The 24,854-nt window shown below is 36.8% G+C and overlaps 1 protein-coding gene across 3 annotated transcripts in view; it reads left to right on the forward strand.

Moving 5' to 3' along the window:
- LOC117181750 (centrosomal and chromosomal factor-like) overlaps positions 1–24,854 on the forward strand; it is a 237,303-nt gene that overhangs the window by 86,126 nt on the left and 126,323 nt on the right. For 2 of the 3 annotated variants that reach the window (XM_033374714.1, XM_033374716.1), the window contains exon 1: positions 23,066–23,171. The gene's annotated coding sequence lies outside the window, so the exon portion shown is untranslated. Of the gene's footprint in view, positions 1–5,210; positions 5,355–23,065; positions 23,172–24,854 lie in introns of those variants that run through there. The other variant, XM_033374715.1, reaches the window with a different exon arrangement.

Genomic DNA, 24,854 nt, shown 5'->3' on the forward strand with positions numbered 1-24,854 from the left:
GCACCTTAAGAACACGGAGCGACCCAAGGACAACCGTTCGCTTCTCGAAGTCAAGAAGAACCATGTCAGGCCTCGAGTGAGCAACAGAAACAATTGTCGAGAATATAAAGTTCCAGTTTATGCGGCACTTCACATTCTCGACAGTTGACTCAATTTCCCTAGGAGCATTTAGAGGATTGATATTAAGGTGAATGCCGTAGGAGTGACAGAGATGGTAATAAAGCACTCTTAGTGCCGTATTGTGCCTTTGAATGTAGGTCGTTCCCGCGTGAGTTGGACAACTAGATAGTATGTGAGCTAAATGCTCGGGGTGTGCATGGCACGCCCTGCAGCTATCATCGGGTATGTCTTGGCTCAAAATGTGGCGACGGTATGTTAAGGTGGAAATGACACCGTCTTGGCATGCAAAAATGAAACCCTCTGTACCAGACTTCAATCCGGGCGATTTAAGGAAAGAAAACGTTAGCTCACAAGACATTGACTGATATTTCACATTTCTGTGGAAGAACCGTGCATCCTCTTATCGAAGAGCTGTTCACGAAAGTTCTTCTCTTGTGCTTTCTTAATCCGGGCTTTTAGGAGTGAGTACTCGAGATAGATAAGATTTGATGCATTTTGCTCACCCCTAATACTGAAGTCAAGTCCGAGTGTTTCAGCAGCCTCCTCCGCTGCTTTGTACAGAAATGCTCCTTTGCCCACTTCTTCGTGATTCCTGACCATTTTAAGAAGAGGGTCTCTTCCATTTGCAACTCTATGTGCTGTACCCAGAATAATCTTGTTGTGAAGACATTCAAGACTCAATATTCCGCGACCCCCTTGACGGCGTGAGATGTACAGTCGCGGAATGGAAGACTTAAGATGCATACTTTTGTTCATGTGCATAACCTTCCTTGTCCCGATATCAAGAGGTCTGAGCTCGTTCTTCGTCCATGGAACTACTCCAAATGAATAGAGTACTACCGGGACGGCAAGCATGTTCGTTGCAGATACTTTGTTCCTCGCTAGCAGTTCGGAAGACTAAATCTATCGGATGAGACGTTTGTATCTGCTTCGGAGAGTATCCTTTATAGATGTCACATCCTGCATGCGGCTCTGTGGCACGCCGAGGTCTCTCCAGCGCAAAGGTGTCGTATGTCGTATTCAGGGATGCCATTAAGTTTTCCTCACTTTAAATAAACCTTGCCGCATTTTTCTAACCCAAATTCCATTCCAATTTCCTTAGTATATCGTTCGACAATCCCCAGAGCTAGATGCAGTTGCTCTCTGTTTTTAGCATAGATCTTAAGATCGTCCATGTAAAATACATGAGTGACCTTGTACTTTCGATCTGCAGGTTTGCCGCACAAGTACCCGTTGGAATGGCGCAGTGCTAAAGATAGTGGCAATAATGTAAGGCAAAAGAGGAGTGGGCTCATGGTGTCGCCCTGAAAGAAACCTCTCTGAAACGTGACCTTCTTAGTTGTCACACGATTTTTGCCAGATGGGATAGTAAATCTGGTTTTCCAAAGCGGCATCAATCTTTCTATGCACCCAACTATTTGCGGATGAAACTTTGAGATTTCCAAAAGACAGATGATAAGTCTATGGGATGTCGAATCGAAAGCTTTCCGATAATCAATCCAGACCATCGATAGGTCACGCTGGTAGAATGCTGCATCTTTGCAGACACATCTATCGATGAGCAGGTTCTCCCGACATCCGGCTACGCCTTTCTTTGAGCCTCGTTGTTCACACATTTCTTGCCACACAGGTTCAATTTCTCGAACAATCCTATCATTTAGGATAGCTGTGAATATCTTATAAAGCGTGTTCAGACAAGTTATTGGCCTGTAGTTCTTCGGGTCAGCTAAGTCGCCTATTTTCGGCAGGAGTATTGTGCGCCCTTACACCAACCACTCTGGAATCGGCTCTTCCGACTTCAAATATGAGGTGAAAATACGGGCCAAATGATGATGGGTTGAGGAAAACTTCTGCCACCAGAAGGTTTTGATACAATCTGGTCCCGGTGCGGAATAGTTCTTCATCCTTCTTAATACTTTTTTGACCTCCTCGGTAGTGATGGGTGGGCATTCTTTATCAGGTGTTATGAGGGCAACACATAACTCCTTGAAACTATTTATATTTTCTGAGTCTTCGTCCAGTCTATGCTGAACTTCGTAGAATTCTCTCCAAAATACTTCGACCTCCTCTAGTTTGGTGGGTATTCGACAGTAACTGGAGGGTCTTGGAAGAGTCGATATGGGTCAGAGAGAAACTGTTGATTTTCTCTGACCCACCTCTCCCTCCGCTCTAGACTTCTCTTAGCGCCAGATAGTATACGTATTCTCTCAACAATATGCGCGCGATCTTTCGAACCTTGGCGGTAAAATTCCTTCCAGATGTGATTTAGTCAATCACACATTGAATGCGGGACGCGTACTGTCTTGCCCAGCCTATCTTTATGGCAAGTTGATGCATTCGTCTTTTGGTCTTATGATCAGCCGTTGGTTTTGTTTTACGGTTCGCATCGGCCAAAGCTCTCGCTGCATTATACACACAATAAATGATAGCCCAGAGGTCGGATTCACCGGAAAAATAACCACGAAGCTCGTCCAGGGCCCTTTTAACTCGGATAGGTCCAAGTCCATCCCTCTCATCAAAATATACCCTCCTAAAATTTCCAACGGAGTCCGTTAAATTGATCTAATATGACCAATGGCCAAATTTTCGATTTTTTAAGGTCACTTTGATTGATCCGATCTTTTTTTGTATCCCTTTGTGTCACAAATCATGGCTAACCTAAAAAAAGTTAAACGAAATTTCGGAATAGCCCAAAAAGCCTTTTTTTCTAAATATGAATCTTCTCTCTCCGTGTGGGGCAGTTGTCATTGTTTCATAATAGGAAGGACAGCCCATATCTTTCAACTTGCGTACATTCAATCCAAACTCGTCTAACCATTTCTTCCGTTCAACTCCTTTGACGTAGATAGCTCGAGCACCAAGTAGTACAACTTGAAGTACATCACTATCATCTTAAATCAACTCCCTCATGCTGCCATTGAGGGTTTTACTACTGAATAATAAGGTCATGTATAATGAGACAGTAGGCTGAAGTATCAGCGGGAAAATTGTCTTTAAATTCAAACTCTAAATTAACGTCCACTGAGGTCCGTTTGAGATACTCATTTTGTTTTAAGCAATCAATGACACCGAAAGGAGCGTATTCCTTAAAATCACTTTCCTCTAACACTGTTTCAGGCTTTTTACCATAGTAGACTGCCGGAAGGTTTGCATAAGTGTCATACAGTATGTAACGTTTTTCTGTTTACATTTGACAGAGCAATTAAATTTGCCCGCTTATGACTCCTGGATTCAAAGACAGTTAAAATTTGTGTGCCCTGAATCCTATCCTTTTTACCTGCCTGGGAACCCATTATAACGTACCGTGGGTTTTCCAAAAGAGTTGACGTTTTCACAGTCCATATATGGCTTAAGGTGGTGGGAAGCATGAGGTATTCGGCAAATTCTAGGATCACACTAAATGGCATAGTGGCTTTTAATGGTGCTAGTAAGATCGACATTTTTGCAACGATCAATTTCAAAATCATTGAGCTAATAGCGAACTTTATCAAACAGATAGCAGATCATCACTATTGTTGAATGATGATGAGGCATAAAGCTGATGTGTATCAATCTTATAGTGAGCTATGGACTTATAAAATTGCACTGGTGTTTGAATGTTTAGTATTTCTTCCATTTTTGTTGCAACAGAAGTAAATAATAAATATCTTGAATAATCGTTTCAGTTTCCTTTTCCTTGAGGTTTGATCTTCAGACCAAGAGGTGTCAGAAAGGGCACGTTCTGAGGTGTTAGCGGTTTGCGTGGTGTTTGAGAACTGACTTGTGTTTGACATGTTGACGCTGTTGCATAGACTCCTTCGCGATTGTACACGATACCCATTATGATAATTTGACGTGAAGTCGTATTGTTATCACCTCTCCTCGGAAATTCACCAAGTCTCCGTCCTGATCAACTATACGGAGCTGAATTTGATGTATTGTCTTCCGGGCGATTGGGAGGAAAATTACGTGTGGCAGTACTTCAACAATCTTATATCCTGGTGATACAAGAGAAAAAATACATGAATCGTGTGTACTTTACGATTGTTGATGCAAGCTCCAGTAGTGATATTGCACTCAACTCGCAGAGTATTCACTTTGAGAATAGCTACACGTAGATTAGAGGTATGAGTCTTATTGGCTTCGAAAATACGAGGTGTAACTCCCAACAAACGTCCAAAAGAATTGTGTGGTTGAAAGTTCAGTTCACGATCACACTTTATCTCGCACGCAATGTGTTGTTATTTGGCCTAATGTTTATTGTGATGCCATCAATTGCTAGATCTTTCTGGATATAACTCGCAATGTCTTCAATTTCATAGCTGTCAGTAGGTATAGTCACTACTCGATCACCGATATAGATTTTATTTTTTCCAGTGTCAACGTTAGGAATCGCATTAAATGTGAGCAATTCAACTAATCCAAGTGCATAGTTCTTATGAAGAGAGAGTTCTATTGATGAAAAATACTCTGAGTGTAGCACCAAAGAATTTCCTGTTATCGTGAGAGTAAATGATTTGTCCATGATGGTATTCTTCTGTATACTGACTCTAGCCAGTTCATAAAATACTCTTATATAGATTATATTTATTTTTATATGCAGTTGTCCAGATAGAAATTTTAAGCACAAGTGTCCACATTCAACACTATCATAGTCCTGATATATGTTGTTATTGTGATTTACGCGACCAACACCTATGTAATCTACAAGATTCGAAGGTGGACCAAGATTACCGAAACTTTTAAAATATAAGACAATATTACCGATCTTTCTATAACTTAAAGAGTGGGTACCAGAGCCGTAAATATTATCAACATTAACAATAGCTGACTCAATTTGACGTGGGTCCCTTTACTGGTACTTGATTGCACATAAATACTCCACGAAAATGTGAAATTTTTTGAGATTTAGCATACTTGAAGAGATCGGTATCAGGGAGTGCGTGGTGAGGTAGCTTAGCTTCGCTACAAGTTTTTTGGTGCCGGTCTTAAACGAAGTTTCTGTCCTTTTCGGTAAGGTTTTATATGAATACCTAATTTTTTTCTGTAGGCTTTTAGATGCAAACCTTTTCATAGAGCAATAGATTCCATAGATTTTTTATGAATTTCAGCTTCTACCAGTTGCTGTTTCGCTGCACTAGCATCGTTTACCGCCTTAGCTACACCTGCTGCTCCACCAGTAAGAGCTCCAAGTGCACTGAATCCAGCATAAATTGGAATCAGTGGCAAAACTCCACCGATTTTTGAAGGGATTGGTAGGACGCATGGATTTTGTACTTAATGTTTTTCGCCTACGCTTTTGACAGCTACATGTGCACCTCTTATTGCAGACTTGATGGCCACTTTAACGTCACTACTTCGTCTCATTGCTTTCTTAGCTGCATTCTCAAACTTTTTAAAAGCCATTAGTTTATATTTCATAGCTGGTTCATTCTTCTAACTGGTTTTCGTCTTCGTTGAATTTGTTTTCTTTTTTGAAAGCGGTTTCTTCTTCAACCCCAAACCGAGTTTCGCTTTAGCGTTCATCACGTTAGTTTCTGCTAGTGCTGCAGCTTTCTCATTAATTCCAGCGTCTTGGGCAAAAACACGCTGCCACGCCATACTGGTTAGTACACGATCTGTAGCGTTTCTTGTTTCAATGTTTTCACGATTTTGCAAATATACAATATCGTGTTCTTTACACACCGTGTTTGAAGGATTGATACCAGGATCACCTCTAGCAAGTCATTTGGCCAACTTAGTAACTGGACCACAGTAGTGGTAGCCAGACAAGTGCAACTCAAACGGCAAGTTGTTGATGACCTTGTTGACCAATCCTTTACCTCTATGACGACGTGACACTGTATTCGCCTTTACGGTGCAGAATCATTCTACACTCTGTGGAGGTTAGCATGCAACTGATGAAAAAGCTATATAAGGGCTATATTTATAGCTTTCACAGCAGTCGATATCAAGATAATTTCTACATCTAATCGAAATTCCTAAAAAAAAACAAAGTATAAATTATTAGAACGAGTGTTAAATAATGTAGACGATGTTGAATATTTTCCTTTCGGTGAGAATAAAGAAGTTATACAACCAAGTGGACTTGCATGTTGGTGGCGGTAGTGAGAAAGTGTGTAGTGACAGGCGGTGAAAAGTTTTTACGGAGTTTGTGTGTAAGGTGTGAGTGGAGTGTGATGGTGGGAGGCTAGAAGGTAAGTACTCTGGTAATGGGTACTTTGGGAAAATAGAAATTAATTTACGTTTTAGTTCAGGGGTGGGATCTGGCTAAATAGGTAAGTGATGTTAGGTTTGCAAGGGAGCGGGGCAGTTTTGTGATCAGGAGTTTGGATCTTCATGGCGGACAAGGGTGGGTAACGTAGTGCTGTGGGATGTTAGGGGTGAGAAAAGTGTGTCTACAGGGGATGTGAGGGGTGAAATAGGGCAACGAAACTGATATTTTTGGGCGGTAAGCGAAAGCAGCCTTAAGAGTTATCTGTTGGGTGCAGTGCGTACTTGGGTGTATGGATAGGTTACTGTTACCGACGGAAGAGCGGAATATGGGCAGCGAGAGTACGGGCAGTGCTAGCAGCGAAGAAAGCGATAGGGGAAGGGAGAGAGCGTCCAGTGCAAGCGAAGGGGAGGGTCTCTCGATGAAGAAAAGGGAAAGCAAAGAGAGTCCGGAGAAAAGCGCGTTAGAGAGTCCGGAGAAGGAGGCTCTCGGGGTGCTGATAGGCGAGATCAGAGGGTTGAGGAAGGAAGTAAGGGGGGCTGTGGAGCAGATAGAAAGTATGAGGGAGGAACCTGAGGGTAAGGGATGAGAGATGGGAAAACGAAGTAAAAAAGATGAGGGAAAAAGTAGAAGGATTGCAGAGGGATTTGGCGTCTTTAAGGAAGGAAAAATAGCATAAAATAAAGGAGATGGAAGAAGGTATTAAGGTGTGGAAAGAAAAGGCGAAAAGGCTGGAAAAGGTTGAGGATAGGTCGGGAATGGAAGTAGTGGGCAGGGGAGGGCGTGAAGCAAGGTATTTGGGAGAAGGTGGAGATTATGATAGAAGAGAAAGCGGAAGAGCGTAGGAATGAAAAAGAGGAGAGAACGGCTAGGGAAAGTATAAGGAGAATAGATTTGAGGATAGTGAGAAGAGAGAAGAGAGAAGGCATATAGGAGAAATAATATAGTGATATGAGGATTGAAGCTCAAGAGAGGGGGAAAAAGGGAGGGGGTGGAAGCGCTGCTACAGAGCATAGGGTGGGTTAAAGGCAAGGTAGGGAAAGTTAGGATGGAGGGGAGAAAGGACAATGAAGTGACGGTGGTAGAATTGGAGAGCTGGGAAACAAAATTGGGAGTAATACGTAACAAAAATAGGATAAAGGACAAGAAGGTTATCATCGATCAAGATTTGACGAGAAAGGAAAGGGATGTGCAGAAAATGATAAATGATAGGTTTGGAAAGGAGAGAAGCGAAGGGACAGCGGCGAAGGTTGGGTATCGGAAAATATAAATAGAGGGGAAAATGTGGGTATGGGACGAGGAGAAGCAGGTGTTGAAGGAAGTGCAGGGGAATTTGTTTCGTGGGAAATAGGGATGTGGGAGTAAAGCAGGGGGAGGAGTGTTAAAGATGCTGTACTGGAACGTTTCAGGGGTAAAGAAGAAAGATGAGGATTTCGGGAGGTATATTCAGGAATTTGATGTGATGGGACTGGTAGAAAAGTGGATAGAGAGAAAGGAATGAGATAGAGTAGAGCGAAATTTGCCTAGGGGGTATAGGTGGAGGCTACAGGGGGTAATGTGTAAGTTTGTGACTATGTACAATAAGGATGGGATGGAAAAGATTAAAGAAAGGGTGAAAAACTTACTAGGGGAGAGAGATGAGAGTTTGGTGGGGAAAGCCTCGAAAGAAAATCGAAGGATGAGATAAAAAATAAGGAAGGGGAGATTCTAAGAAACAGGATGGAGGACAGAGGCTGGGTGGTGGCAAATGGTATGGTAAAAGGCGACGAAGAGGGAGAATACAAGTATGTGGACCAGATGGATGTATCGGTGATAGAATATGTGATTACGAGTATGCAAGGGTGGGAGGAGATAGAGAAATTCGCAGTAGAAGAGAGGGTGAAATCAGGCCATCAGCCATTAAATTTGTGGATGCACGGGAAGGCTGGCGGAAGGCAGGATGGGGGAGAAGAGTCATTAGGGGAGAGAATGTCATGGACGAGAAAGGCGATAGAGACGTATCAGGAGCAGTTGGACAACGTAAGCTTTAAGGGGGAGTCTGTGGACGAGATATGGGAGGATCTAAAACACAAAGTGAAAGGTTGTATGCAAAAGAAGGTATTTAGGAAGAAGAAAAAAGGAATGGTGAAGCCGTGGTGGGATAGGGAATGTAAAATGATGAAGAGAAAGGTGAAAAAGAAGTACAGCTAATGGAAGGAAGGAACCGCAAAACGGAGGGAGTACGCCGAAATGAGGAAGGAGATTAGGGCGATGTGTAAGAAGAAGGAGCAGGAAAAGGAAAAAGAGCTGGAGGAGGAGTTGAGAAGTGTTAAGACAGAAGGAGGCGTGTGGAAGATAATTAATAGGTTTAGGATACATAAGGTGGGGATAATTGAGAAGATAGGTAGTGACGATTGGATGAAATTTATCAGGGATGCGTTTCAGGGGTCAGATATGCGGAAGAGCGATGAGGGGAGTAGAAAAACGAGGGAAGTAGATGAAGAGGAGAATGACGAGGAGATAGAGATACAGATAAGGAAGTTGAAAAAATCTAAGGCAGCAGGGATGGACAGAGCAGAGAATGAAGCATGGCTGTTTGGCATACAAGAGGTGCCAATTAATACTCCGTGCAAAATATACGCGATAGGTTTGGCAGTTAGGCTGCCCAAGGATGTGGAGGGGAAAGAAATATTGCCGGAGACGCAGACGGGCTCTAAGGAGGGAAAGAGTATTATTGACAATATTTACGTCTTGCAGCACGTGGTAGATAGAGTACTAACCAAAAAGGGTGTCAAAGTGTATGCGCTTTTTGTAGATGTAAAGGTGGGTTTCCGTATGCACCACTGGAGCAGCGCTATTCAAATCGCGCGTTTCGGTTTATGACTGCTTTTCACTGAATCTTATGGCGTCCTTTCCTTATGCGCAAAACCTGGCTTTAAATCGCGGCGACTAGACTGCTCGAGAAGCAGTCCAGCCGACCAGCCGCCTCGACTTGAATATTCAAATGTGTGTTTTTATTTAAAAACAATTCTAACTTTCATAAATTGTACAGATCGAAGGTAAAAAAATCCACGCTATAATTTTTAATGCTCTAATTTGAAGAATGATTCAACTAATTAAATTTTTGTTAAATTATATAATTTTAAGCAATTTCAGTGAAAAGCATTAAAACTTGATGGATTAATTTTTTTTTAATTGACACTTTTTAAACTAGGAGTTAAAAATTATTAATTGTTCATTTGTTATTTATACATCAAAATTTGTTTTGAAATCGTGTTAAGTATTTCTTTAAATTATTTATTTCAAAAAAAAATCATTCATATTTTTACATTCTCATCGTTTATGTTTGAGAAAGTATTAGAATTGTCGGAAATTTGACATCACACTTTTTCAACGGATCTCCACGTTTCGAGACACCCTGAATCCGAAAATCAGATTCTTACGATGGCTTCTGTCTGTCCGTCCGGCCGTCCGTCCCTAAACATGATAACTCTCGAAAAATGAACGAATCAAATTCATCTATGCACACTTTTTTTAGGTCCTAAAAGAAAGGACGAGTTCGTGAACCAGCCATTTTTGATTAAAATTCAAAAAGTGAGCGCATTTTTAAAATTTCTTAGACAACTTCTTTCTGAATTTGAAAATTCTATGTACGGATATTTATAGTATTAAAAGGAACAAAGAATGTATCCTTATTACTTTTTTCGATTAAAAGAAAATTCTTCAAAAATAGAAAATTCAAATTTTGATTCCACAAAAAATAATGGAAAATAAAGAATCCATTTTGTGGGCAAACTATGAAAAAAGATGAATTAACAAAAATGGTTATCCCAAAAAAGATCTACAATTTCGTTTAGAATCACTTCTTGATAGGACGCGTACTTTTTGTTTTATTCGTGAAAAATAACGTTGAAAAGAAATAAAATAAACAAAAAGATGTATGGAAAAACGACAAAAGTTATGAGAAAAGAAATCCAAAAAAACCTATTTACAAATGTCTGTCGAAAATCGAGCACGCAGCGCGAGTGTCACGATGAGAATGTGTACTTCAAAGCCTACAGAGCTTTAAGAAACTTAATATTTGACTATACTTAATTGTGTAGACAATTCAGAATATAAAGACGCATATAAATACTGCCATCTAAAAGAGATCTTTTTGATAAAGTTCTTTTCAAGCATTCCAAATGCAAATAATAAATATCTGAGCGCGAAGCGCGAGGTGTCATTATTTTCGAGCGCGAAGCGCGAGATTCAACGGTCGCGCGCCGTAGACGCGCTCAAACTCGCGAGCGAAGAGAGCCGCGCGCGGAGCGCTCGATGAGAATGCACCCGCGAAACGGGCAGATTTCTTTATAGGAATTTGATGCATCTTTTGTTATCATCTGAAGATCTTCAACCAATATTATTAAACTGGTTGATATTAACACGGAAAAATTGTTGGAACACTGTGTCATCACTATAAAGATGCCGCTCAATTAAAATTTTCTGAAATTCCTCCGATTCTCTGTTTAAGAAAAGTTCTCGAATTTCACTTTCACTTGTCTCATTCAATAGAAGCATAAGAAATGCTTACTCTTCTTTTTCCTCCTCGAGAAGATTAATTATTAATTGATCCATGCTGTCATATGCTACTGTACAACCTACTGCAGCAGACGTTCAAACTGGACTGTTTACAGACAACGAAATGAAAATTGACCTAATCGCTTGAATCCAGGCGACCCGTAGGCAACCCGTAAGAATCAGTAATCGCACGACTATTTTCGCGCAAATTAAGTAGCGCGACTTCAGTTGCGCATACGGAAACCCACCTTAAAGGGCGCGTTCCCTTCGCTGGATAAGAGGAACGCTTTTTGCAATTTTTATCGCAGATATGGAAAGTAAGCTAGCGGCCGGAGTGGTAGGAGGAGTTAGGGTTGGAGTAGTCAGAATATGGTCACTCGCATATGCAGATGATATAGTGCTGCTAGCAAAGAGCGAGCAGGCTTTAAAGAAGATGATGAAAAGGTTGAGAAGATACTTGGACAAAAATAGGTTAGAGTTAAATGCGGACAAGTCGAAAGTTATGGTCTTTAGGAAAGGTGGTAGGTTAGATAAGGGAGAAGAGTGGAAGTGGAACGGAAAAGCGGTGCAGGAGGTGAATGTGTTTGTGTACCTGGACTTCCTGTTTCGAAGGAATGGTGTGGGGGGTCATATAAAAGAGAGGGTGAGAAGGTCAATTGTGGTGATGAGGCAGGTGTGAGGGCTACGGAAGAGGTTGTTTGCAGATGATTTTGTAAGCAGGATGAAATTGTTTGATTCGCTAGGGATGAGTGTGTTATTTTATAGAGTGGAGGTCTGGAGGTAAATAGTAAGTGAGGAGGTGAATAGGATACAGGAGAGGCATTTAAAGTGGACACTTGGGTTGGCAAGGAATACGCGAAACTATATTGTCAGGAGGGAGACAGGAAGAACGAGTTTAGGGATTATAATAGGGAGTCGAGCGTGTAAATATGAGGAGAAATTTTTAGGCGAGGGGGGAAGTAAGCTGGTTAGGGAGTGTTGGTGGGAGAAGGAGAACAGACGTAGCGGTACAAAGATGAAGGTGGAAAGGGAAAGGTATTTAGGAACGAATGGATTGCAGATGGATGAAATGAGATGGACGCACGAAGAAGGAAGGAAGGTACATGAGTTGATTCACAAAAATGGCATGGAGAAAGAGAAGGCAGAAGGAGAGGAGAGAATAAGAGAGTTAAGGTACAACGGGAACTATGTGTGGATTATGCCAAGGGAGAGAGCGCAATATTTGCGCGATAAAGGAGAGCAAGGAAGCTAGGAACTTATAGCGAACATGAGGTGCGGTTGCATGGATAATTATAATAGGTTCTGGCTTCCTAGACAGAAGAGAATGTGTGAATTTTGTGGGAAGGGGGATGCAAAAGTTGAGCATTGTTTGGAGGAATGTGAAGAGGTGGAAAGGAGTGGGATAAGCATGGAGGTATTGTTGCATGAAAGGGGAGACAAAAGGGCAGTAGCATGGGTAAAGGGGGTGTTGGGTAAGTTGGAGAAGGAGAGAAGCAAGCAGGGAGAGGAATGGAGAATGAAGGATTGTAAATAGGAGAGGTAAATAGTAGTTAAGTATTAGGCGTTAGCCGCGGAGACAGAGGCTGACAATGCGAGGCATAAAGAGGAAAGAGAGACATGCGTGTGAGGCGAGGCGAGGCGCAGCGAGGAAGGCTAGAAGGTAGAGGCGAGCGGATTAGTTATAAGGTGTTGATGGATGTTAATTTGTAATAGTTAGCTTTAAGAGGATTCTGTGAAAGAAATTGGAAGTGTAAGCAAGTCAATTTTTTAAGGCCAGCAGGCCGACAAATAAACGTTTATTTATCTACAACCAAGTAAAGTTCAAACAAATTTTAGAATTATATTTAATGATGTGGCTTGCGAGAAACATGATAACATTAAACCCTTTTTCTGTATGGCTAGCCACGCTCATATTGATCATTTTTACTTATGTCAAACTTACGCTCGAATTCCTAAACATCTAGTTCGAGATAATGTATATCTGCTGATACTTTTCAAATAGGATGAAAGGAAGTTGAAACGTTTGTATGACGATCATGTGAACACCTACATGAGCTATTCTCAATTTCGAGACTTATGTTCAGCATGTTGGAATACTGAAAAGTATGGATTTGTTGTCATTGACAAGGACAGCGATCTCAACAAGGGTAGATATAGAAAAGGAGTTAACTGTTTTATCTGTCAATAAATACAAGTTATGCGGTGGAAATCATATCATTATGTATTGAGACATCCACACGTCAACATGTGAAATTTTCACCAAGAGAAGGAGCTGCTCCGTAAAATGGCAAAACCTAGTAAAGCGATTCGACGTAAACATCTAATGCTGAAAATGGGTCAAGAAGCCACGGGAAAGATAATGTGTGAAACGTTTAAGCCAAAAGTCATACCACTGCAGAAACTGGTTTACATATCTAATTCTTCAATTAAGAAATAAGTTTGAAAAAATGAGCCTGTAAAGTAAAAAGAGGAGGAAGGAGAGGATGATCATGCTTCCTTTATGACTGCTAGTGCTCTCAGGATGCTGCAACAGAATAAGAAGCAGTATTTGGATATGGTTTATGGTGTCCGTAAGCTCAGTCATGGCAGCCTTATGATTGGTGATAAATCCATTAGTTTTGAGGGACAATATATAAAAGTTGATGGTAAACAGTATCTGAAAACTGTTGGATTGCTTGAACTATTGTTTAAACAACACCCACAAGAATCACAAATAAGCACTGACGACCGAAATAATTATAACGAAATTTTGATTACTAGAAGTGCATAGAATAAGCGGTATAGCCCCAGTAAATCCATTCGTACTAGCAGTAATAACAAGTACAAGAACTTTATTTCAAAAGTGTTCAACGTAACGCGTAGACGATCGTCAAAAGGCAGAGGTTCTCTAACACAGTATGTGGTAGCAAGAAAAAACGCGAAGACTGACTCTGTCTACTGGAATGACCCTAACGAACTAGTTGATCATCTTCGTCTGCTCCTAGCGTCTCAAGTTACAGGCAATCCGTGTTACAAGAATGAAATTATATTAACCATTGAGGAATTACGAGAAGCTGGAATCATATATTAGGATCGTGCCCATAGCACTATCGTCAGTATCATGATGAGTATCGATGTGTTTGGACGTCAACTGGATCGAACCTCTGCAGAAAGTCGGGGGCCTCCTAGTATTGGATTCAAGATCACCTCTGACGGTCATTAGGACGTAGACAGCAAGAGACTTTGTAATGTTAGCGAGACTGAAGAATAATACGACGCAGTCAATTTCGGGCGTGTACAGCGCATTGCACAAAACGAGATATGTACAGTGTATGAAGTTACATCATCTATACGAACAGAGATTGACAGTAATAATGTGATGATACATTTACGCGTAGTATCAATCAATGAAAAACTAAAAAACTTCAAATTTAGTCAACAAGATTCACCAGTCCGTATCACTGAATTCGTTTCTCAGTTGGATGCTCTATTAAACGCACTCGATAATGGACAACGAGAAATTGGCAGTTGTCACAGAAATGCATAAGCCTGCTAGAAAGAATTATCCACGTAGTTGCGTACAAATGCTACCCTATGCCCACAAGAATAGTGGCTACAGGTCTTTACTTACCGTTATAGATCATTTCTCCAAGTACGCCTGGGCTACTCCCATTAAAAGCAAGAGTGGACCTGATGTCACTTCAGCAATGCAATCTATTCTAGTTCAGGTTCGTGTACAAAAAAACTTACATTTTGATAAAGGCAAAGATTTTTATAATTCACATTTTAAAAATCTTATGTAACGATATGGCATCAATCTCTACTCAACGAATAGTAATCTGAAGGCGTCAATCTGTGAAAGATTTAATCGCACGCCTAAGAATAAGATGTGGTCACAATGTAGTTTGAGAGGCAAATACAAATGGATGGACAGTTCACCTGCTCTTATCCTCAAGTACAACAATAACAAACATCAATCAATCGGCATGAAGCCAAGAGTTGTCACTGTCAAAAATAAGAGGGGCTGATTTATCGCTTCAATAAACTACGAAATATATATAATAGGATGCCAAAGTTTAAAGTTCATAACAGAGTTCGAGTCAGCAAGCACAAGAATGTATTTGAGAAAGAATACACTCTTAACTGGACAACAGAGATATTCACTATGGATGGAGTCATGCCCACAAAATCCAGTGACGTACAGGCTCAAGGATTATCAAGAGCAAGCCATCACTGGCGAGTTCTATAAATAATAACTTTTCAAAGTTAAGCATAGAAATGTATACCTTGTGAAAAAAGTAATAAAGAAACATGACAGCAAAATATTTGTAAAGTGTTTAGGTTTTAATAGTTCACATAACAGATGGGTAGAAAAAACGGATATTTAATCAATAAATTAGGATTTTAGACACATCCAGCACTGTCCGACTAACATAGATGGGCTTATTAAACAAAACTTTTGTCTTTGATTACTCTATAGCCATGAAATTTTCACTGAAAATTACTCGGCTGTGGAAGTTTGATTTGGCTATGAGGGCTTCTGCTCCATACCTACCCTCGTACTTCGTTACGAGTTTCACGTTGACATGCTTTCGTAAATTCTCCATTGTATTGCTGTAAATTGTATTATTCCTCAATTTATACAAGTTCTTTGCGAATTCATTTTTAGCTTTTGCTCTCTTTTCAGTCTTTAAATCTATGTAACTCTTGAGCCATATTGAATGATTGAATTTAAGTGCTCTGTGCATTTAGATCAATACTATACCGCTTGCAAGAGCAAGTTTGAGGGCCAGATAATGCAGAACGGAATTTTGTTTTATTAGCTGAGGATTAGAAGCTTCTCCTGGCTGGAACGCTGTAGTTTCGAGTATTCTGGACAGAACAGTAAATCATTATGCTCATCATGAAGCTTGGGTGGATAGAACAAATCAACTTCTAGAATGTAACCGACGAGTGAATAATCTGGAACATTTAAATCAAAATTTTTCAAATTTGTAACCCACTCCAAGCCACCATAAGGAAGGGGTTGTTCCATCGCCCAACCATACAGGTTGTTTGCATCGAAATATCAAATGTAGACGATTTCCCCACATTCACTAAAAACTATTACGTACTTATCGTTGGCAACAGCGTATTTATTGGGGCATTCACTCAGTCCGCCCTTCTTACCGTTCTCATTAATCAATAGTATGTCAATGTCAGTGAGGAGTTCCCACCTTCCCCCTGTCTATTTGAGCATGGCGTCCCATGTAAAGTCAGGATTCGTGCAGTAATATGCTAGATCGAGAAAGTATGCTTCGAGATACTGTTCTCGATAATTTACAAACACATAGACCCACAGCAACACATCAGTCTTCATATATGGTTTCATGTATTCACCGAGAGTTTTGACACGGAATGCATACCATACCTGTCGTGCGTGTTCGTAGTCCTGATCAGATATTGATGAGTCATTCAGGGCAAAATTTCTCTTTTGGTGGAAGTTGTTTTTCGTTCAGCCTCGCCCTCGAATCCAGGTATTCATAGGGGAGAACACCTTTCCGCGCTAATTCTTCCAAGGATGATGCCATGAATCTGAATGAGTCGATGAATCGGAATTTTATATGTCTTCCCTGAATAAATTTTATAAAAGAGATGTGTTTTTCCTTATGTCATGCCAGAATTTTTTCTTTTTACAAATTTTGTAGCAATATCGCGGATGATAAAGTCAGCATGCTACCGACTCAAGTTGTGGAATAGAACAGGTATGATGTTGGAATCTTGGCAAGCTAGATTACAGTGTTCATGCGCGGGACCCCGATATTTTCCTGTTAAGTGACATTGTTCGCGGGCCTTCTTCGTCGGTCGATGTAGGGCTTTCTAAGAAATGTTATAAGTAGTGATTTCAAAAAAAGCTTCCTGTTGCCTTAGTGTTTGTTTTTGCATCGGAACTAGAGACGCCCGTATTTGCTCACAGTTACTTGCAATTAACTGTAACTCCAGAGCAAACCACTTTGCTGTTTCCATTCCTTCACGTAATGAGTTGTAGCATTGTAGTGAATTATTGTATCTACACTTGAATAAGTACCCGACGTCAAAAACGATATGTTTTTGTAATACTTTAGAGTTTGTCGTCTGTTTTTGTATAGCATTATTTGGTATTAATAAGGACTCACAATCGGGATATATAATGAAATGTGCTTTCTCTCTATAATTGAAATTTTGGAATTCAATAATGTTTCTACCCGGGTTTGGTAGCACGATTTTACAACCATTCACTTTTTTACAATCTTCGCTATGAGCTACCAACTTCTTTATTTTTGAAAAATGGTGCAAGCATCGTTCACATATACGTTTTCTTCTAGCATGTTTAGATGGCTGGCGGTTAATTAATCGAAAAAGATCTTTGACCCACCCATACTTGAAGTTGAAAGACTTGGGTCTGCTATCGTGTTGATTGTTGTATTCTTCTTCATCACTGCTCTCTTCATTCACGTATTCCTCTTCAACTCGGAGGAGGTTCACATGAGTTTCCCTCACATGTGAAGTGACATGAAGAGGAACGACTGTAAACTTTTGCTTCGTTTTAATCAATCCATACATATTCTCTCACTCGCTGTCTTTCATATTTTGAAGGTTCACACATGCTTATTTTCTCTTTATCCTTAAAGGAAGATCAATGTATGAGTTACCTTTCATGCGGTTTAATTTGTTGATATTCACTTCTAATTTTGCAATAGAGTGTCAGATCCATCCAGAGCCTTTCTCTTGGAACTGCTCCATTTCAGTCAAGATTGGATATGTTGCCTTATTGGTAAACCATAATTTCAAATCGTTGGTGATGTATAGGTCTTAATTTTTTTATTTAAAGTTCTTTACATCAGGATCCTCCTTACCAATATTTAAATGATATGCATAAAACACTGTGTCAATTTTAAAGCCCTATGTTCACGCAAGGCTCGCCCCACATGTACAATAAATAGCACTTGGGCGTCATCTAGGAAGCCAAGACCATCCTTGTGAACCAGGTTCGCGACAATGCATGTTTTTACTCAACTGTCGAATGCTTTGTCGGCGTCAATCCACTGCACTCGATCGTTAATGTCATTGTGTTTCTTCTAAAGTCCGCTTTCCTTTTTAGCGAGAAACTTGAAACGGGCTTTAAGACATTCCAAACAATCAATGATATTTAAACATTTTCTTTTCTGATTTATTGACAGTCGTGGTATATATGGCAATTCCTTTCGCACTGTTTTTAAATATAGTATGCGCTCGCTCCTCCATCGATTAACTTTGTTTAGTTATACGTTCCCGATTATGATGATGAGGATAATGAAAGCAGGGTCAGTGCTTCCTCGTAAGCAGGGATAAGTTTTACACGCTCATCGAGGAGCATTTTTTTATTATATATAGACTGTGTACACTAATAATGTTTTAACTTCACAAGTTATTCTTTCTGTTTTGATAATTTTATATTTACTATCCACTTTCACTGTACTGCCTGGCGCAATGGAATCACTGCACTCCCGTCTGATGTCTCCTTTTATTGCTCGCTATCCCCAACTTTACCAATACCTCTGGATGATTATAGAACTCAAGGATTCCCCTAGCATGTATCTGAACTTTGGTACATTCTGGCGTTAAAACAGAGATCACATTTATCGATTGTGTGTTAGGAAGTGACTGTGGATAAGTTAGCAACGACTGCGGTGGCCCCATTGTCGATATTTCACTCTGCCGGTATGGTAGAGAACGCCACCATAGGTCATGGATAAGAAAACGACTGTCGGTAATTTAGCACAAAAGTAAATCATTATCGTCTATCGGTAAATGGCCGATCACTGGTTTACCGACCAAGTTGCCAACAAATTGTCATAGCTATACGACTCACTTCGTACAGCAGAATTTTATAACCTTTAAAGTAATAATTAAAATTAGGTTTTCAAATTAAATTTTTACATTTTTAAAATGGAAAATGAATTGTAGGGCCCCTACCAGGGAAGAAAACGAGCAAGGTTTGAAGAAACTTGGGCTAGAACTTCCAGAACGCTGTCTGACACAACATTCCTTGCGACGCATTAGCTAAATTTTTTTAACAAATAATTTTTTAACAAATCACTCACTGAAAGTTGTTTGAAACTCGAAGTTACCTAGATACATTTTACCGGCGAAACCAAGAAAACACAATTATCGACTTACCTCAGTTTGTATTTAAAAATTATAAAATAATAAGCGATCTTTAACTTTTCCATTAATTCTTAAGCATCGCTAAAGAATGTTGAATAAGTTCTATAAATATGAACTCATTGCAATAATATTTAGCCGATTTAGAACGATGAAAGCTTAGAAACTTAATTAAATCAGAACGAAATTCATTTGATATTTCGCTTGTATTACTAAAGATAAATTTTTGACCAAAAAAGTTCTAGTAGGAAAAAGTTTCATTTCCTTATTCTCTACAATTCTGCATTTCCAAAAAATTGATTTTTCGATTCTGAATTTTTTAGACGCTCGGACAATACTTTTACGCATGTTCGAGCGTCGGGCAGGTTCTTGCACCCGGCGGCTCAATTGTAGTTTCTAATATATAGCTGAGGCTGCGTTATGAACTTGAGCAGTTTTGAAAATATTGGGTAATAGACTACAGTATTGAAAGTTGAAAAAATGTAGATGATTCCTACTATATTACATTACTACAAGCGCATAATCGATTCCTGCTATACTTAATTAACACCAAGATGTAGGTTACTTCTTTTCATATAAAGGATATAAAGGAAACAACTTGAAAAGAGTCACTGGCAGTTTTATTCACTCAGTGTCGCAACAATATTTAGAGTTTCGACAACAGTTGGTTGTATATTTTAGAGATTACAGTCAGCATAACAGAATGTTCAATCTTTATATAGCCTAATATTTAGAAAACAAAATTAATCAGTTAGTAATCAATTAATTAGTTCTCAACATGAAAATCAAGTAACAATTATTCTCATTGAAATATTTAAATAACTTTTACTTTATATTTTTGTAAAAGTTACAATTATTAATATCCTTTTATACCAATATTCGTAAAGAATAATACACATGTACGTACAATTTTTAAAATTGAATTCAAATACCCATTTCACAACAACAAAAACATTTCGGAAACTATATATAATTCTAATAGAGGTAGGTTAAATATAAATAAGCTTTGATTATAAGACTTGTATCCAATGTGCAATTAATTTATGTTATTTAATATAGAAAAATTACACGCAATAATATAATAATTTATAATTATATCATAATGCAATATTATAATAATTTGAAGTTGCATTTGCATACATCTAATTTACTAATTACCTTGTTAATTAATTTAAAGAAATTAAAATATATGTACATATAAGTTTGAAAATGTCATTCAGGCTCTTATTTCACAACATCATAAGCATCATAAAAATGTATATAATTGTCATAGAAGTGTTTAAAAGAAAGAATAAACTTCTATTCTAAAGGTATTAGCTAATTTTTTATTACATAATCTTAAATTAAATATTTAATTTAGGTTACTTAATTTAAAATAATTTAAATTGAATCTTTATATAATTTGATATTGCGAACAAAATTAATAAGTTGATAATGAATTAAACGGTTCATAATATAAAAAGCCTCAAACAATTATTTTCTTTTAAACAATGAAATTATTTTTATTTTACATATTTTTTTAACATGTGTTCATACAATTTTCAATTTTCATTTCAGATACATATTTCACAACGTTATAAACATTTTAAAAAATTAGATAATTTTAATAGTAATACATTAAATATAAATAAACTTCTATTATACTACTTATATTCAATATCCAAGGGAAAATTAAAATTTAGTCTTCATATAATTTAATATTGATAAAAAATGATCAGCTAATAATAAACAATTAATCTGTTAATTACATAAAAAGCTCTAAAGAATTATTTGCATCGAATTATTCAAATAGTGTATACATGGTATTTTTTTGAAAATTTGAATCATCAATAACTTGTCAAACTATTCCAGAAAAAAATTATATGCATATGTTCGAATAATTTCGAAATCACACTAAAAAAAATGTCTAGTTAAATCAACCAGCATTCTGGTTAAATATGCCCTTACTATTTTTTCTGGGTAATTTAATCAGAATTCTGGTTAAATTAACCAGAAATTCTAAAAAAACAATAAGAATTCTGATTACTTTACCCAGAATTCTGATTAAATTGACCAGAAAAAATAGTAAGGGCATATTTAACCAGAATTCTGGTTAAATTAACCAGATATTTTTTTGAGTGCAGAATTCAGATACTAATTTCACAACATAACAAAAATACAGAAAATTAATATAATTGTAATAGATGTATTTTAAACTTCAATAAACTTGTAATATACAAATTATAACCAATATCCCATTAACACAATCTTTAAGCAGTTTATGGATTTATGTTCTTAATTTACAAAATTTAAATTTTATTCTTCATGTAAATCAATATTGTCAAAAAAATGTATCAGCTAATACGTAATTAATCTGTTGCTAACATGAAAGGCATTAAACTATAATTCTCATTTAAAAATTGAAATAAGTTTAACTCTACATTCTTTTTCAATTTTTCTTTTTATTTATAAAAATTTTAATTATTTTTTAATTTTTATACTAATTGAAGAAAACAATATTTACATATAATTTTGATAACTAAATTTAGATACTTATTTCACAACATCACAAACATCGTAAAAATTATATAATTTTAATAGAGGTATTTGAAAGAAAAACTAAACTTCTGTTGCGAAAGGAATTGCTAATTTTCAATTACGAAGAGGTTAAAGATCTTTTTTTGGTTCATCATTCTAATATAAGACATGTAGTATATAGTTGTTTAAAAAATAGAAATAGCAAGAAAATATGAGTGAAGTTAATACAAACAATTTCTTATGTATATATAATAATGAGACGTACACTCATTGTATCAAATAGACAATCAAAGCCCATCTTTTATGATAAGAAGTTTTCTTTTTATATTCGATTCAATAAGTATATAATATAGCATAGTTATTTACATGTGAACTTCGCTCGTATATAGTCTTACTATAGTTTTTATTTTCAAGACAAATATATACTGCTAATTTATAATAAAATAATATTCTTATCTACTTTTTTTTCAAAAAATTGAATTTTCAAACAACAAAATATGATTTTTTAACAAACAAATTATTTTGTAGAGAAATAGTTAAACCTTCAAACAAAAAAATAAATTTTGAACCTACATATGAATGTTGCACAATAAATATGATTTCTTAACAAAGTGGTTAAACCAAAATTTTCAAAAAAAAAGTTGAATCTTCAAACAGAGAGAAGATTAACTTTAGAGCAAACAGTAGCATTTTTATTCAAGAAAAATAAAATATCTACTATGCAGATGGATTTTAAAATAAAAAATGCAATCTTCATCCGAAAAAGACTTTATGTGACATTTTTCATGAGAATCGTTGTATTTTTTATCCAAAAATATAAATTTTCAACAAGACAGATGATTTTTTAACAAAGAAAAAAAAGGCTTTTAAACAAAATTCTTGAATTTTAAACCAAACTGTTGCATTTTTATCGAAGAAAGATGCAATTTCTAGTGAAATAGGTGAATTTTTAAAAAGACACATTTTCGATAAATGGTTGAATTTTCAACCAAAAACGATTTTACTTTTGACTTCTTGGCATCAAAATATGAGATTTAAAAATAAGTCAATTTTCTATGAAACTAGTTGAATTTTCAACCTAAAAGGACGGATTTTCAACACTAGAATTTAATTTTTAACCAAAAAGGATGTATTTTCAACAAAATTGATGAATTTTTAAACAAATAATAAAATTGATAACTGAAAAGATAGTATTGTGGAGATAGCCACAGCAAAAAAATAGAAATAAAAATAAATCGAAGGTAAACAAAACACTAACAAGAATATTATATCAGGGTTACCGCAAAACTTTATTGTAAATTTTCTCTAATTTCCCACTGACCAATTATTCATTTTCCCTGGCCATATTAATGCTAAAAGAGCAAAATCTTAAGATTGAAACATTTTTAACCTAGAATCTTTTATGAACTAAATAAAATAATTTCAAATTAAAATTGAAAAAGTTTCAAATTTATTTTAATTGAAAGATTACGATTACAGAATTTCTCTGAATTTTACACGATTTGTGTTGTTTACACCCCTGACATTTCCCTAACCAATAAAATTTGCTGACTTAAAAAAAATTGTTTTTATCTACGTTGGTTTTTTACTCATCAGGTTTGTTTCGCGTGTGATTTTCCGAAAAATTATGTTCATGGATAGTCAAGTACATAACCTTAATGTAAGTAATCAATTTATATTACTTAATTAAAAAATTTAAATTAAATCCTTATCTAATTTTATTTTTTGAAAGAAGATTAATTTTATTAAGTTATTGCTCACATTATAAATGTTAACATTTCTGCTATCCAATTTTAAATGTAGTCTTCTTTTAATGTTCTTATACTTACCAACACATATGTTTTCTCTCGTTTTAAATTCGTTGACTTCTTGTAATTACTATGTAGTTTAAACGTTTTCGATATTTACGCTAAAATTACTTTTATTGTCAGCGGTAACTTTGTTTAGTTTAATATTAATAACTCAATGGTTGCTATCCTTGTAGGAAGACAATAAGCTTGATGACATGTCGATAAGGCAACAAGCTTGTATCTTGATAGTCTTTCAGGAAATATGTAACTAGTTCTGAATTATTATTAGATTAATTGTCAAAATATCCATTACCCAATTTCCAGTAGAACCTTTGAGCAGTAACTTAATTTGATTTCATACTCCAATTTAAAATGAGTAAAAATCTGTTCCGAAAAAAACATGATATTAACAGTTTATTGCAAAGAGGCTTACATACTCTATTTATCTATTGTAACTATTATAAGAATCATTAAATCCTAGATCATTTAAAATTAACGTATTTTTACTTGTACCTTTAAACAGGGTGGCCGCAGATTAAGGACACCCTAGAAATCAGGGATAGTCAGTGCATTTATAAAAGAAGCACTTTCAATAATTATTAAGATTAATAATTTAAAAATGCTTATCCCTTATTAATTGAAAATTCTGTAATTAAAATTTTGCAGGATTATAATTCAAGTGTTAAAATATTATTGCTCAGGACAAAATTTTGAAAAAATTGTCTTTGCAGCCACTCTACCTTTCATACTTGTGGAGACCGGCAACTGGCGATAGTGGAGAGAACTGGTGATAGTGGTGAGAACCGGAAAACAAGGGAACCGATCGATAGGTCCGCCCACTCAGCGCCGCCACTTACGAAAACTCACTAAAGATTATTATAATGCCATAAACGATACATGGATTTTTTTTCTCTATGATGAAATATATTCCGTTTCCCAAAAAACTACCCCTAAGTTTTATACAACTAACCTCCGTGATCAAAAACGTTTTCGAAATGGGAGAACTACCTTTAACAATGTAAAAATGATTTAGGGCTTCAAATTAATTACATGGCACTTGAGAATTTCCCCCTCTTTATAATTTCCCCCAATAACTACCCTTCGACGTGAAGGTATGCAGCGCAACATATATGTATGAAAAAAGGATAAAAAATAATAAAATTTAGAAGAAACTATTAGGTGATATTTTTTTACTCTTTTTTTTTGTTCTCCAATCATATATAATAAGTTATCCAAAAACTACCCCTAAACCATACATACCCTCCCCTCGTCATCAAAAACGTTTTAAATGTTGTAAAACCACCTTGAACAATGTAAAATTGATTTAGAACTCCAAATTAATTACATGCCACTTGAAAATTTTCCTCTAATTGTATTCTCCCCAAAACTACCCTTTCACGTGAACGTAGGCAGTGGAACATATAAATGTATGAAAAAAACATTAAAAATAATGAAACTTAGAAGAAACTGTTAGCTGATATTTTTTTGCCTTTTTGCTCTGCGGTAATATATAATACGTTTACCAAAACTACCCCTAAGTAATACATACCCTC

The sequence above is a fragment of the Belonocnema kinseyi genome, chromosome 10, assembly GCF_010883055.1.
Source record: "Belonocnema kinseyi isolate 2016_QV_RU_SX_M_011 chromosome 10, B_treatae_v1, whole genome shotgun sequence".
In the NCBI taxonomy this organism is placed as follows: domain Eukaryota; kingdom Metazoa; phylum Arthropoda; class Insecta; order Hymenoptera; family Cynipidae; genus Belonocnema; species Belonocnema kinseyi.